This window comes from Myxocyprinus asiaticus, chromosome 11, assembly GCF_019703515.2.
Source record: "Myxocyprinus asiaticus isolate MX2 ecotype Aquarium Trade chromosome 11, UBuf_Myxa_2, whole genome shotgun sequence".
Classification (NCBI taxonomy): Eukaryota; Metazoa; Chordata; class Actinopteri; order Cypriniformes; family Catostomidae; genus Myxocyprinus; species Myxocyprinus asiaticus.
In genome coordinates, this window is record NC_059354.1 from 17,293,189 (window position 1) to 17,308,676 (window position 15,488).

Sequence of the window (15,488 nt, forward strand, 5' to 3'; positions counted from 1 at the left end):
GATTGGACATGAAATGGCTGAACTCTGTTATATAAACAATCAGGTTTTCAGGTCAGGATAGTTTTTAATAAAAGTTGTTAAACTGCATTGGCATGTACATTACTTTGAATATATAATACACTTAATTTGACATGCATATTAGTAAACTGAATATACAGTACAACCACATTATAAAATCCAAGTATACATGTAAAACCATTATCTGTTTCTTATTTGGAACAATTTAAATAAAAGACAACATTTAAAGGAATATTTCACCCAAAAATGAAAATTCTCTCATTATTCACTTACCCTGATGCCATACCAGATGTGTTTGACTGTCTTTCTTTGGCAGAACACAAATTAAGATTTTTAGAAAAATGTTGAAGCTCTGAAGATCCTTATAATGCAAGTAAACGGGCTGCTGGCTATTTGTTGGTCCAAAAGGCATATTTAGGCAGCATAAAATAATCCACAGGACTCTAGTCTATCAATAAATGTCTTCTGAAGCAAACTGATAGGTTGGTGTAAGAACCAAATTGATATTTAAAACGTTTTTAACTTTAAATCGTTGCTTCCGCCCAGCGCTGTATTGCTGTTTGAAATGAACTAACTCTCACATTTGTATACTGTAGAGCCGAGGAGGGCGGGGCCGGGCTGGAATGAGACACACCCTGTCCCCAATCAGCTTGATGGGGTGCGCGAGGGATAAAGGCGGCCGGGAGCGACAGTTCGAGAGAGAGAGAATTGCAGGCAGCTGTACTGTGTGGTTTTGGTTGTGTGTTTAAGTTGTTCATTAAATTATTATTTAAGTTGGCAAGCCGGTTCTCGCCTCCTCCTTTCCACTGAACCCCCTTACATATACAAAGCACGCACTTCCAACTTCTCGCGTGAACACGTGATAGCGCTTACGTCGCTGATGCGTCGACTGCTGGCAGGAAGTGATTTATTAGTTAATAAAATTTTAATTATCGATTTGTTTCTTACACCAACCTATCGATTTGCTTCAAAAGACATTAATTGATCGACTAGAGTCGTGTGGATTATTTTAATGCTGCCTAAATATGCCTTTTGAACCATCAAATAGCCAGCACCCTGATGGCATCCGTTTACTTATATTATAAAGACCTACAGAGCTTCAACATTTTTTTCTAAAAATCTTAATTTGTGTTCTGCTGAAGAAAGACATCAGGGTAAGTGAATAATGAGAGAATTTTCATTTTTGGGTGAACTATTACTTTAAGTGCCATTTAAAGGGGTCATAACATGAGTTTCAGAACTCAAAACTTCCTTATCACTGCAAAAAGAGTATTTGTTGAAACTAAGCTGCCAAAACGACTCTTCCTCTACTTCCTCAACATTGTGATGTCACACTGTAGTAGATATTTGCATCTGATCTCCTCCACAATAACACATCAAAGCCTACTTTACCTAATCACTTTCATTGCCCCGCCCAGTAGCGGTGGTCAGTGAGATGGCAAGAGGAGATGGCGGAGAGCCAATCATAATGGTGGGTGTTTACTGCCAAGTCTTAAAGGAGAAGCAGCAAAAAAACTGAGCGTTTCTGACAGAAGGTCAGAATGAGGGTGGAAAATGAACATGTTTTACAAATATGTTACTTTTTTTTTGTGCAATAAACTTTACTTATATTATAAGTGAACCTCAAGGAACATATTAAAATAATAAAAAATGTCATGTCATGACCTTTTAAGTATTAGTAACATTTGTTTCTTAAATAGGGGGTCCTTGTGTTTGTGTCCTCTGCCATGAACAGTTCAAAAATAATAATTTCCCCTTGTTTTTTTTTTGTTGTTGTTGTTTTTTTAGACTCTGGATGACACTTAGTTTCAGGGGCCTTGGCGCAGTTCTCGGTTTTGGCTTTTATATGAATAGATTGAACTCAGTCCATCTTAGAAGTAGTTTATAACTTGCTTTGTGAACGCAATGCACTTCCTTTTTTTTTTTTTTCATTCTCGTAATTCCAAAAGTGCTATATTTGGCCATTACAGGTTTCCAGATAAAAAATAATTAGACACAAATACAACGGGACACAGTTTGTGGACAGAGGTATTTTCCTCCAGGTGTCACCATATAGAACGAGTGCAGCTGAAGTCATGTGATCCACATCTAGTCAACACAGGCCCAAAACACTTACTAGTGGAACTAAAGGACTAGTTGGTACAACCCCTATGGAGTATATGCCTTCTGAGAGAGAGAGAAAGCGAGAAGAAAGAACCCAGGACTACTCTAATGGCCCTCACTGATGGGAACGGTGCTTTTTAGCCTGGTCAGTTAGTCCCAGATGGTGTAGTTTATGATCTCTAGAAGGAAAAGTACTTGTACACAATCCTCATGTAAATAGAATTATGTAAAATTGAAGATAACTGTCTGAATCATACTTGTTGAGAGGACGGACATCCATTTTTTGTCTTACGAGTTTTACTGAAAGTGTGCAATTGTCCAAAACCTTGTGAACAGAAGTTACCACATTTATGCACTTTAAGTCTGTCTGCTCAAAATCAATGTGAATGCTGTTGCAAACAGGATTGGAAACAGTGAAAGTCCCGTCTCTTAGGATAAAAGTTGCATTGTCAGGGGACAGATGCTGCACTCCCATAAAGACCTGGGAAGCCATTTGTGTTTCACATGGCTGCAGTAAGCCCTCTCTCATCCTGCCCAGTCTGATGTTAATTAGTTCATAAATTAAGGATATTGACTTTTTTTAAGAGCCAAGTGAATGGGAAGAAAGAATGAAAAGATGGCAAATTAAGCACACTAAAAAAAAAACATAGAAAATAAACAAAAGAAAATAGCAAAAAAGAATACTTCAAAGGAGGGATCTAATTCGTCAGGCGTTTGAAGTCAAAAGACTGAGGCTGGTTCCACTCACCACATGGATTAATTGTAGACTGAACAGCCTGAGCAAGACACTCTTTGCTCTTTGCTCTTTCTGTCTCTCTTGCCCTGTCATTATCGGTGCTCATAGATGGTGGCTTTTCTTTAAAGACTTATTTTGAGTTTCTCTTGTTGTGGGTAAGATTAGGATTTGTTTTTCTTACTGAGGTTAAGGTTAAGCTCAGTATTTTTTACAGTGGTAACAGTTAGATTCTGTTTATTACATGGTTGAGGTCTAAATTAGTTGGATCAGTTTTCCTAAGCTGAGTGCAAAAGAGCAGCTCCAAATAACCAAAGATAATTTTTTTTTTTTTTTTTTTTTTTTAAATACTACTACTTAAACTCTCCTATCCAATCTTAATATGAAGGGACAACTTTAAGTCATCCATTAGTAGGTTCATTTCCCTGAAAACATTTTTTTTTTTTGAGTATCCTGACCAGCCCAACATAGTAAAATTGGCTCAACCGGTAGGTTAGGAGCGGCACTATCTGTATCTAAAGCAGCATGAAAGGTTTTGTGTATTGAATTGGGTAAAAATATGGTCTTATGGGACACTGTTCTTGTCTTTATCAAGCTGAGACAGTCCTGAGACTGGTAATACAAGTCTGGTAATACCTGTGCTATGACCTCATTGACACAAACTCTAATCTTTATAGACAGTCTCCCTTAATTAAATATTGATTTGTACAGACTTTATGTCTGGACTTGACTGCAACATTTCTGTTCAGTTTTTAGAAAAGACACGCATTCCCTCTGTAATAGTGTTGTCATCAAAGCCCAGTTTCCAGCCTCTTAGATCCATTCTGTTTTATCTGATAATGATTGCTTCCCCTCTTTCTACCCATTCTGTTTGCTCATATTCATCTATCCATCATGTCCTGTTGTTTAAAGGAATAATTCACCCAAAAATGAGCATTTATCCTTATATTCTAAATCACTTTGACTTGCTTTCTTCTGAAACATGAAAGGAGAAATTTAGCAGAATCTCAGAGGTCCTCTTGTACATAAAGTGAAAGTAAATGTGTAAGGAGGTGTGAAAACTTCAAAATGACCAAAAAGTACCATTAAAGAAACATAGGAGAAGTAGAGAAGTAGATAATATGACTATGCTATATTCCAAATCTTCTGAACCCACAAGTTTACTTTGTGTAAGAAACAGATTGGAATTTAATTAATTACTCACAGATAATCTTCCCAATTCACACTTCAGCATGAAATTTGGTCCGACACAATCTGTACACATGACAACTAATAGCATTTGGCAGCATTGACATCTAACCTGGCGCATCGATATGCTGTTTTTAACACAAATGAGATTTGAGAGCTGATGAGGGTAGGATTATCAGCAAATAGCTTATTAAATGTTTGTTTATTCCTCACACATATTGTATGGCTTCAGAAGCCTTAGAATATAACACAAGTCATATAGACTATTTTTATAGGGGTTTTATATCATTTTTGTAGTTTGGCAGTGTCCATCCCTTTTGACTTTTATAGTATGTAAATTAGCTTCTGTAAGATTCTTTTAAACTTCTCCTTTTAGGTTCCACAGAAGAAAAAGTCAAATTGAGGGTGAGTAAATGATGACTGAATTTTATTTTTCTGTGAAATATTCCTTTAACAGTGCCTCAGATTCTGATTAGAGATAATCTTGTGGCCTCTACTTGGTGAAAGAAAAGAGGCATGTTAACCTCAAATAGCTGGTCTTAGTGCTGATGAGGAGACAGTGTTTATCTGGATGATGGTGATTTGGATAATTAGAATGTCTATGCTGATTAGTCAGACCATTCCATTTAGGAATGGAATCTCTGCGGTCTAACAGAAATGATAGATAATGCAGTGAAATATGTAAGGCTAAATATAGGGACATTTGGTATGAGAAATGATTGTGCACAATAAACCAGTGGTTTTCAACAGGTTTTGCTTAAGGATTTCACATTGTATATCAAGTGGTTGTGACCCAACACAGTGCCAAAATCCAAAATTACCATGAACTGTGTAGGCCCAACAATATGCAAATGGATTATCATGACACAGACTAGGAAATTAATAGTTTTATAAAGCCATAAACAACAGAAAAATACGATTTACCAGCCTAACATATGGAACACACACTGGGATAAACATTATTATAAGTTGCTCTATCACTTACAATTGTGCGGATCCAGCAAGAGCAGCAATCTCCTGACCGCTTCCAATTTACACAGCCTGGACCACAACCTGCTTTTGTCACAGAGCGTCCGTCACACAACATTCGTGAGTGTGAAGTACAAAGTTTTGATTAAGGCTGATATAATGCACGCTTAAGATGAAGATCTATGATTACGCAACAGGAATGTGCGCTTTACAGGAAAAAATAGCTGGATTTGCACAAGTTCTTTGAGGTTTGAGAATTTAATTTTTAAAATATTTTCAGTCTGCATATTTAGAGATGGAATATGATATAATAGTTTGTACTTTTTTACTTTATCACTAGAAAGACAGTTAAAAGTTACAGGGAGCTGTTGAGGAGAGAGGGAAAATAAAATACAAAAGCACTTTAAACATCAAGCTCATCTGCTACGGTTGCCACCCGTAAAATATGGGATCGTCCTATGTTCAAAGATGAAATGATGCGATCAAATCCATTTGGGACGCAATTTTCCCCGGTTTTTCCATATAGATTAATTTAATAACTACGCAAGGTTCTCGCAGTGGGGAGAATAACATGATAGCGAAATAAAACCACATCAATTTCAAGAAATGGCAGAGAAGCTCAAAATCAGTGGGCAGAGAATAACAGGCAAGTTCTTTTCTGCATGAGATTGCAAGTCAATGTCTTTGCTGCCCTAGTTACAGAGTCTACGGGTCATAGATGCACCTGTGATTTGCATGTTTTAACAAAATGTATTTGTGGGGATGAGGGCGTGGTCATGTGTCTGTCTGCAGGAGAGGTAGAGCTGTGAGGCTCGTCACCTGGTTTTCGTTATCTCTAACACCTGTTTCTTGTTATAGTGATGGCGGAGGGAGACCTGAAAAAGCACACAAATGTGGCAGAGTGGGAGAAAGAGTGACAGAGGAGAGTGTTGTCTGCATGTGCCCGTCATATTGTAGCAAGAAACGACAAGACTATTTTGTTTACATTTGGCCACTAAGAGCCCTTTTATGTTAAAGTTTTGTGTGACCCTGAACGAGTAAATAAAATACTCACATTGATAGTTCGCTGCCTCCTGACTCCTCCATTGCCCAGAAACCACAAATGTGTCACAGTCTACAAACTCATGTCTGCCCGTAAAATGGGAGAAGAATTATCAGTGGGTCTGTCTCGTAACTGATGAGTATAAAGCGAACAACATAGTTTGCCAAAAAGCTTTTTCGGTCACCAATGTTGGACTGATTGTCTGACCTGAAGCAGCATGTGGTCGTGTCAGCAGTCAGCAATCATGTCTGTGCTTCTTAAGAAACAGGGTCCTATTTTAAGAGCACTAGCATTAAGCACAGCGCTATGCTATAAGTCTCATGCACAGAGTCAGTAGGCATGGTCATGAAGTTTTGATATTTTCGTGCAAGCATTTGCTAAGTCTAGGAGCAAGTGGGTTTGGCGAAATCGCCCACACAACGCGCAAAATTGGCTGGATGAAATGCAATTTAATTCTGAGGTTTTCTCCGTTTTTTTTTCTCCTATTATATAGTCCATTCCCTCAAGCACTAGCGATATGAACCAAGACAGCACACTCATAAGAAGTTGGTAGTGTAAAAGAACTGTAGGCAATGAATTAGCAGAATTGAAAATGTTGTTCTTTTGTGCATTAACTGCGTTCTTGATGATTGTCGGGCATATTTCTATGACTGTGACACGCTCCTTTTATACATATGGAAAGCACTTTCAAAGAATTTAGATGTAGACTCCATTAAATTACAGAGAATGTAAGTATAATTAATCATTTTCATCGACTGACACACAAATGATGGCTAGTATTAACAGTGATTGTATCAGCACGCACTTCACTTCTGCAAAATTTTGATTTTTAACAAATAAATTCATTTATTGAAACATGAAAATATTTGAAATATTTCTAAATTGAAATTAATTAATAAATAAATTATAATTAATCAATAGGATATTTTAAAAGTTTAAAAAGTTTTTCTTAAAGAAACAGGGTCAACCATAATTGTTCATAATCTAAATAATACTGTAACTCCTCCCCTCCAGGCAACAGCTGCATAGTTGACTCATGTGTATCACAGTGATCTGCTCAACCATACCTATAATGGTGCTGATTGTGCACAAAAGCACAATTAGCATTCATTTTTCCACTTTGAATGTGGCAACACTAACGTCTGCTGACTGTGATTGGTCGTCTACTTGTAACAGACGGCTCCTTCAGCACTGTCCCGGCTTGCGAAATTAATCACCCAAATGCGAAAAGCTTTTGGCAGATACTATTAATTTGAAAATGCTAAATATTGGCCGATTTATCTGCCTCTGTGATATATCGGTTGACCACTAGTCCTTCTTTCAAATATTTCATTACACATTGTGTCACGTATACTTGGACAGACAGATGAAGACTGTAGCTCGACTACGCAAAATCCCCCTGTAGCTTGATTAAAACTGCCTATGTAAACGTACTGTTCTAGAGGAAATTCTATTCTTATCTGGTTTTGTGTTGGCAAAGAAGGCATCATGATCTTCATGCTTTTAGGTCTTTTTAGCTCCAGTGTTATGGATTATGGTTGTTAATTTGTTAGGATATAAAATGTCATCATCTTTGCCAAGACACAAAATCTAATTAACCTTAATATAGTTCTTTATGCTAAAGTAGAAATATACCAGAAGTGGAACTCTGGATTGAAACACAGTAGACTGTCTTTCTTGCAATGGGGCCCTCTAACTTCATTTACAGTCTTGATATATGGCTTAGAATGGCCAGCTGAACTCTTACTTAAAAGTTGTGCCTACTTTGTCTTCTTTCTGCTCCTCTTTATGCTGTTGGAAAGCCTTGATGTCAGCTGGCACTGCCTCACAGAGTTTGCCAGGCTTTGGATCTCGGCAGGGGTCTATCTCCACACCCCTCCCAACAACAGGCAGTATGTGAAGATTGTCACCATGCTTTTTAATTGGGTTTTCAGATCTTCAGAGCTTGAGACCCCTTCATTGCCCATCAGCACATGGTTTCTTAGCTTTCAAAGGCAATGGAGACCTTCAAACCCTCAAGTGGTGAAGTACTTTAAAGTTCAAGGCCCACCTGTCCATGATTTACCTGTTGTTATGATGTTGGCTATATTGTAGAGCTAGATAGTCCTTTTGTGAAGTTCAAAATTGCAGAGAAAAGATGGACTGCATGACAAAAATACTAAAATAATTGTTTTTAAAATGGTATACAACACTGCGCAAACATGAAGAGATTCTAAATGTTTAAGGCATTATTTGGACATTTCTTTCTTTATATGACTGGCTTACCTTTCATGGCATGTTTATCTTCAAACATACAGGTAAAGCAGATCTCCCTCTGATCCTACAGTGGTGTAGTTCCTCCAGACACTGTTCTTTTCAATGACAATATCCATGAAAACATTCACTATGGACGCATCTCCGCAAGTGATCATGAAGTAGAAGAGGCTGCAAAGTCTGCTGACATCCATGATAAGATATTGTCTCTTGCAGACAGTAGGGGAGTGCTGACTTTTCCTAGCTATGTTTAGACATTTTTGTTAAGAAGCAGAATTTCACAGGACATTTTCAATCTTTATGATGTTCCAGTTATTCTTTTCCATACAATGAAGGCATACAGTGACGACTGATTTTCTTGCTCTACAGTACACCATAAAGTACACTCTCACACTATATTCAGAGTCTTCTTAAATTATGTCAGCTTTGTGTGGGGAACAAGCTGAAATAAAGTCTTCAATGTCTGAAAATCATGCTGTCCACCATATCTCTCGTATCTCATCCGTGCTTGTGCATATACAAACTTGGTGACACAAAGCAAAATCAGTGACCGATTATGACGAAATTTAAAGGGGATGATTTTTAGCAAAAAACTTGGGCCTGTTGCTCATACAAAGCTATGGTGTAGCTTCAAAAGACTTGCCATGTAGCATGGGTAGCATGTGCAGGGTTGGGAGGGTTACTTTTGTAATGTATTCCACTACAGATTACAGAATACATGCTGTAAAATGTAATTTGTAATGTATTCAGTTAGATTACTCAAGGTCAGTAATGTATTCTAAATACTTTGGATTACTTCTTCAGCACTGGTAGATTTTTTTCACTTATTTTGACTATAAAAACTCTGCCAGTACAGTAAGACAAAATACACGTTAAAATACATTCTCTGAAAATCCTAAATATCTTATGCAGTGTTGTTTCTAAAACAAGATCAAATTGATCTTGTTTTAAGGATTTTTAGATATTTTTACAGGAAACGATACAAAAATTATTATCAAGAATAAGATTATTGCCCTAATATGAAAGATCTTACTAGAAAAATACAAATAAATTATGATCCAACATGAATTTTCTTGATAAAAAAATATGATCGTGCCTGGTAACGTGCATGTAAAATGACTAGAAATAGCATTTTATCTTAGCGTAAAGCTGACAATTTACACAAGGTTTATTTCTATTTCTTCTGCTCCAAACTTCAAACTTACTTCTCTGTCTGCTCGTATGAATGTAACACATCATAAGAAAGTGTTTTACCGCTGATCAAATGCACTTTGGATCGCATCATTTATATGTATAAATGTTTTCCATCTGAAAGGACTAAATATTAAATGAAACAAATGACAATAAAATGCAAAGTAATCTCTTCAGTTATCAAAATACTTTTTGAATGTAACTGTATTCTAATTACCAATGATTTAAATTGTAACTGTAGTGGAATACAGTTACTTACATTTTGTATTTTAAATACGTAATCCCGTTACATGTATTCCGTTACTCCCCAACACGGAGCATGTGGTATGGGTTGCTTTTATGGTGGTTTTATGGTGCTTCTTTGTCCTTCAAAGCTCCTTTTTTCTTCTAAACATCTCCTTTTGTATGTGAGGAAAGAAAATCTAATTGGTTTGGATGAGTCAATGATGACCAAATTCTCATTTTTGGCTAAATTATTCCTTTAAGTCTGAGGGAAAGGTCTCATTCTGTTTCTTATGATAATTGACAGGATATGACACTGAAGTGGTTGAAAGGGGTCTGAAGTTGAGTGGGGGTGAGAAACAAAGAGTGGCCATCGCTCGCACAATACTTACATCCCCTCGCATAATTTTGCTTGATGTAAAGTCTTTCTTGAAGTTCTACAGTTTATGAAGTGCGGGCATGTATTCAGTCCTGTTTCTCCTCTTTACTTTAGGCCACATCTGCATTAGATAGTCAAACGGATCGTAACATTCAGGAGTCTCTCGCCAAGTTGTGCGCTAGTCATACCACTCTTGTCATGGCACACAGGTAGGCCTGTTTCATATGATAACAGAGGTCCTATTGCAACTCATACTGATGATGGAAAACATTGCCCACATCCAAATGTCTATATCTAGCCTGATTTTCCACAATGTCCAGGTCCTGAAATATAGACATTTCAGCAATCCTTTTGTCAACTACTACAAATGCAAAGCTTTATCCCTGAGATAGCATCATGTATTGATGAAAGCTTTTGTTGGGCTATCTGTGGAAGATCGCCAGCATTAATTAAATTGATCTATTTGTCCTAAACCCAGTGTCTTCAGAAAAACACCCTTGTCGAAAGACATAGAAGGTGTATGAAGGTCAATCCCAACAATAGCAATCATCGGTCACCAGTTCACTAAAGCTGTATATGACATACTAGTTGAGGTCATAGTTTACACCTGCATGTCTGTGTTATAAAAGGGAGTATATTAGTATTTTGTAAAGATTCGGCACGATACACATTTAGAGTGTAACGGTTCAAATTTCTAATGGTTTGGTTTCTCAAATTTCTCAAACTGTCATTCAGTCAATACCTGGTATGTTGCTGTGATTGGCTGATTCAATCTGATTGTCAATATTTTTTTTTTAAAAAGCCTCTTTTACCCCACTTTTACAAGCATTACGCCTGATGTTGCATGAAAATGCACCACATGTAAAATTACAAACAACAATTTACATTATGTGAAATGTCAACATCTATTGTAATATATAGAAAATTGACATGAACAGTTGTTGTCACTGGCAAAAATCATTGTTACACACTTCCAACACCGTCAGGGTTCAACATCACACAGCAGAGATACAATCAAAACAAGACAGATCAGCAGTATCTGTGATTACCTTCTTTAGGGTTTGGATTAAGTAACCACCCGGCTCAAGGCAGAAAAACATGAATAGAGAGGTCACACATTGATGTAATTAAGCAAAATATAATAGTTTATTTTGTAATTTAAAAGTAACAATCAAAGTTTTAAAAAAGTAGACAAAAATAATCAGGAAATGTAAAGAAAGTAAAGAAAGAAAACAAAAGCTAATCCAGGTGCTGGTGAGGGGAGGCACACACACTGAGAAGAAAGGCCTTTTTTACAAGCTGCTCCATCCAGTTCTCTTCTCAGGTAACTTGTTACACCTGTTCATTGACTCCACCCTGTGGACAAAAATAGCACTAACAACCAGAGTGCACAAACAAAGAGGGAAATAAAGGTGCTGATTTGAGCAATGCAAAGAATGTATAATTGTGGATTGGGGTCAGAAAACACCACCACAGGCACGGAATCTCCAACCACATACACGTCAAAATGTTGACGTGCCCAAATCAATTGCAACTCTTCTTTTTCAATTGTTGAACAGTTAAATTGGTATTTGCTCAATTTCTTTGAAAAGAAACTTACTGGTCTCTCAGTACCATTCCATCTGTAGCAACACTGCACCGACCTGGCTGGCATCTACTTAAATTTGGAAGAGCCAATCCCATCGAGGCACAGTCAGAATAGGGGCAGTGCTCAAGAGAAGTTTTGCATTTTCAAACACGCACAATTATGAGACCACTTAAAGGGTTAGTTCACCCAAAAATGAAAATTCTCTCATCATTTACTCACCCTTATGCCATCCCAGAAGTGAATGACTTTCTTATGCAGAACACAAATTAAGATTTTTGGAAGAATATCTCAGCTCTGTATGTCCATAATATGCAAGTGAATGGGTGCCATATTTTTGAAGCTCCAAAAAGCACATATTGCCATCATAAAAGTAATCCATATGACTCCAGTGGATTAATTAATGTCTTCTGAAGTGAAATGCTAGGTGTAAGAAATACACTGGTGGCCAAAAGTTTGGAATAATGTACAGATTTTGCTCTTATGGAAAGAAATTGTTACTTTTATTCAACTGATCACAATGTATAGTCAGAACATTAATAACGTGAAAAATTACTATTACAATTTGAAAAATTGTTCAGAACTTCTGAAACTACTTCAAAGTGTTCTCATCAAAAAATCCTCCATGTGTAGCAATGACAGTTTTGCAGATCCTTGTCATTCTAGCTGTCAGTTTGTCCAGATACTCAGGTGACATTTCACCCCACACTTCCTGTAGCACTTGTCATAGATGTGGCAGTCTTGGGCACTTCTCACGCACCTTACACTCTAGCTGATCCCACAAAAGCTCAATGGGGTTAAGATCCATAACACTCTTTTCCAATTATCTGTTGTCTAATGTCTGTGTTTCTTTGCCCACTCTAACCTTTTCTTTTTGTTTTTTCTGTTTCAAAAGTGGCTTTTTCTTTGCAATTCTTCCCATAAGGCCTGCACCCCTGAGTCTTCTCTTTACTGTTGTACATGAAACTGGTGTTGAGCAGGTAGAATTCAATGAAGCTGTCAGCTGAGGACATGTGAGACATCTATTTCTCAAACTAGAGACTCTGATGTACTTATCCTCTTGTTTAGTTGTACATCTGGCCTTCCACATCTCTTTCTGTCCTTGTTAGAGCCAGTTGTCCTTTGTCTTTGAAGACAACACCTTTGTATGAAATCTCCGTTTTTTTGTTTTTTGTTTTTTTTTACCTAATATTGACCTTAAGACATGCCAGTCTATTGCATAATGTGGCAACTCAAAAACAAACACAAAGATAATGTTAAGCATCATTCACCAAAATGAACCAAATAGCTTTCAACTGTGTTTGCTATAATGGCAAGTGATTTTCTAGTACAAAATTAGCAATTTAGCATGATTACTCAAGGATAAGGTGTTGGAGTGAAGGCTGTTTGAAATGGGGCCTGTCTAGATTGATTACTTTTTTCAAATAGTGATGGTGCTGTTTTTTACATTAGTAATGTGTAGCGGGTGGCGTGCACGTAGTAAAGATAGCACATAATAATACAATAAACACAATTAGAGATTTTAATTAAATATTATTTCGTTCAAATTGTTAATTTAATCTAATTACACCTATTTAGTTTATTTGAAGCTTTTTTATTTTTTTTATGATTTTAGTTCCTATTTTGGTACCCAATTTAAATGTTGTGTTACTCTTTTTCCAATTAAATTCAATAAAATGTAAAAAAAAACCAACAAATAAAATTACAGTTACCTATTAATTACCAATACAATTCAAATAAACAATTACACAATTAAACAAACAATAATCAATCAACTGAATTACCAAATGAGTAAATACTAAATTCAGAGTAGTTTCAAGAATAAACATTCAATAAATGTCCAGATTCACAAATACCTCAACCTTTTCGTTGTCGAATGAATTCAAAGTAGAGATGAATTGAAGATTATTTGGAAATCCACGAACAGAAGATATTCACAGTTCAGATAAGACTCTTGGGATTTTGGCTCACCATCAAACTTTACAGAAAGTTCATGCAGAAGCATCCACAATGAAATGTTCTCTATCCTCTTTGAAAACGTGGTCAAACTCGAACAAAACATTTCCTCGATAATAAACTAAACTTCTTTAGTTCTTTTCTTCCAGGTTTTATCCGGATGAACAGTGAAAGAAATGACTTTACGTCATCACTCATCATTATCTCGATTAGACATCAAGATTCACTCTCAGGTAAGTATTCTTCTCTTTTTCTAGAGCTTTAGTTTAAGATTAAACTAATCATTTCTATTTTTCAGACTTTTGCTGCTATAAATTCCTAACAGCGCAGTTGATTGGCATCTCGTTGTTCTTCGCTACTTTGTCTGTTCTTTGTGTCTGTCTGCGTTAACTCTAGGGTGGAGTCAGCGGCTACAGCAAGATTGGCTGATTGGATAAATCACATTTGCAGCACTAATCCAAACTCTTATTGGTCAAGTTTATCTGCAATATGTTTTACATATATTTGCAAGTATTAATAGTAAATATACAATTTTGTATATTTTTCTGACTCTTTGGTTTTCATTCTGTTTCTAGTTACTTGTCTTTAGTTTCTTCACATATTTTAGTTTTTTTACATCTGGGTTACAAATGTCCTGACTATACTTTGTGTTCAGTTGAATGCCACTTTGGTGAATTTTCAATTAAATTGCCAATTTCCTTCCGAAACAGCAAAATCTGTACATTATTCCAAACTTTTGGCTGCCAGTGTAGATCAATATTAAATTTTTTTTTTTACTAAAAATGTTCACTTCCGGCCAGCTCGTTGATGAGGGTGGAGTTCAAACTGCCTCTCGCGTGAGGTAAGCGCGAAAACCTCCTCTGCAAAGATATTCATACGTAGATCCCTTATTAGCAGCTGTTCCCATGGACTGCAATACTGTTTCCACACAAAAGCAGCTAATGCAGCGGTCTGAGCAAGGAGCTTGGTCTGAGTCATCTCCTCCATTCACTTGCATTCAAACCGATTCAAACAACTCTCCTTGTTCACTGTTCCAAGATGGCGCCACTGCTGATGTATCCAAACCAGCCGAATGAGCAATCTATGTATGAATATCTATGCTTCTCTGTTGTAAACAGCACAGTGCATCCATATTTTTTTGTATTTTATGTGTTAGTTCCCACATGAACTTGCCAACATGCTTACGTCACGTGAGAAGCAGTGTGTATTCGACCCTTGTGAATTTTTTGTCAAAAAGTTTTTAATATTTATCTGTTTCTTTTATTATCTGTTTCTGTTCAGAAAACATTAATAAATCCACTGGAGTCATATGGGTTACTTTTATGATGGCTATATGTGCTTTTTGGAGCTTAAAATATTTGGCACCCAATCACTTTCATTTTATGGACCTACAGAGCAGAAAATTTCATTCAAACATCTTCATTTGTGTTCTGCTGAAGAAAGAAAGTCATACACAGCTGGGATGGCATGAGGGTGAGTAAATGATGAGACAGTTTTATTTTTGGGTGAACTAGTCCTTTAAACATGGTCTCCGTTTTCAGAAGATCAGTGAGTAGAGCCATGTCTGTTGAAAAGTTATCACAAAAATGGCAAAATTGACTTACCATCCCTAAAAAATGCATTAATTCCTTCTTAGTTGTAGATGGACTAAGAACTTCTAAACTACCACTTTCACCAAGTAGGTTACCGTAGCTCTCGCAAACTCACATTTTGCCAGATTTACAGTGAGTTTTGCTTCTATTTGACGTGTAAACACTGCATGTATACAGCAAAGATGTTCTTCCCACATTTCACTGCAAACTCCCTCATCGTCTAGATAAACCACAAATCCCTGCTGGCATGTTCCGAA

General features: G+C 36.7%; 1 pseudogene; it reads left to right on the plus strand.

Moving 5' to 3' along the window:
• LOC127447737 (ATP-binding cassette sub-family B member 6-like) overlaps positions 1-15,488 on the plus strand; it is a 63,973-nt pseudogene that overhangs the window by 38,657 nt on the left and 9,828 nt on the right.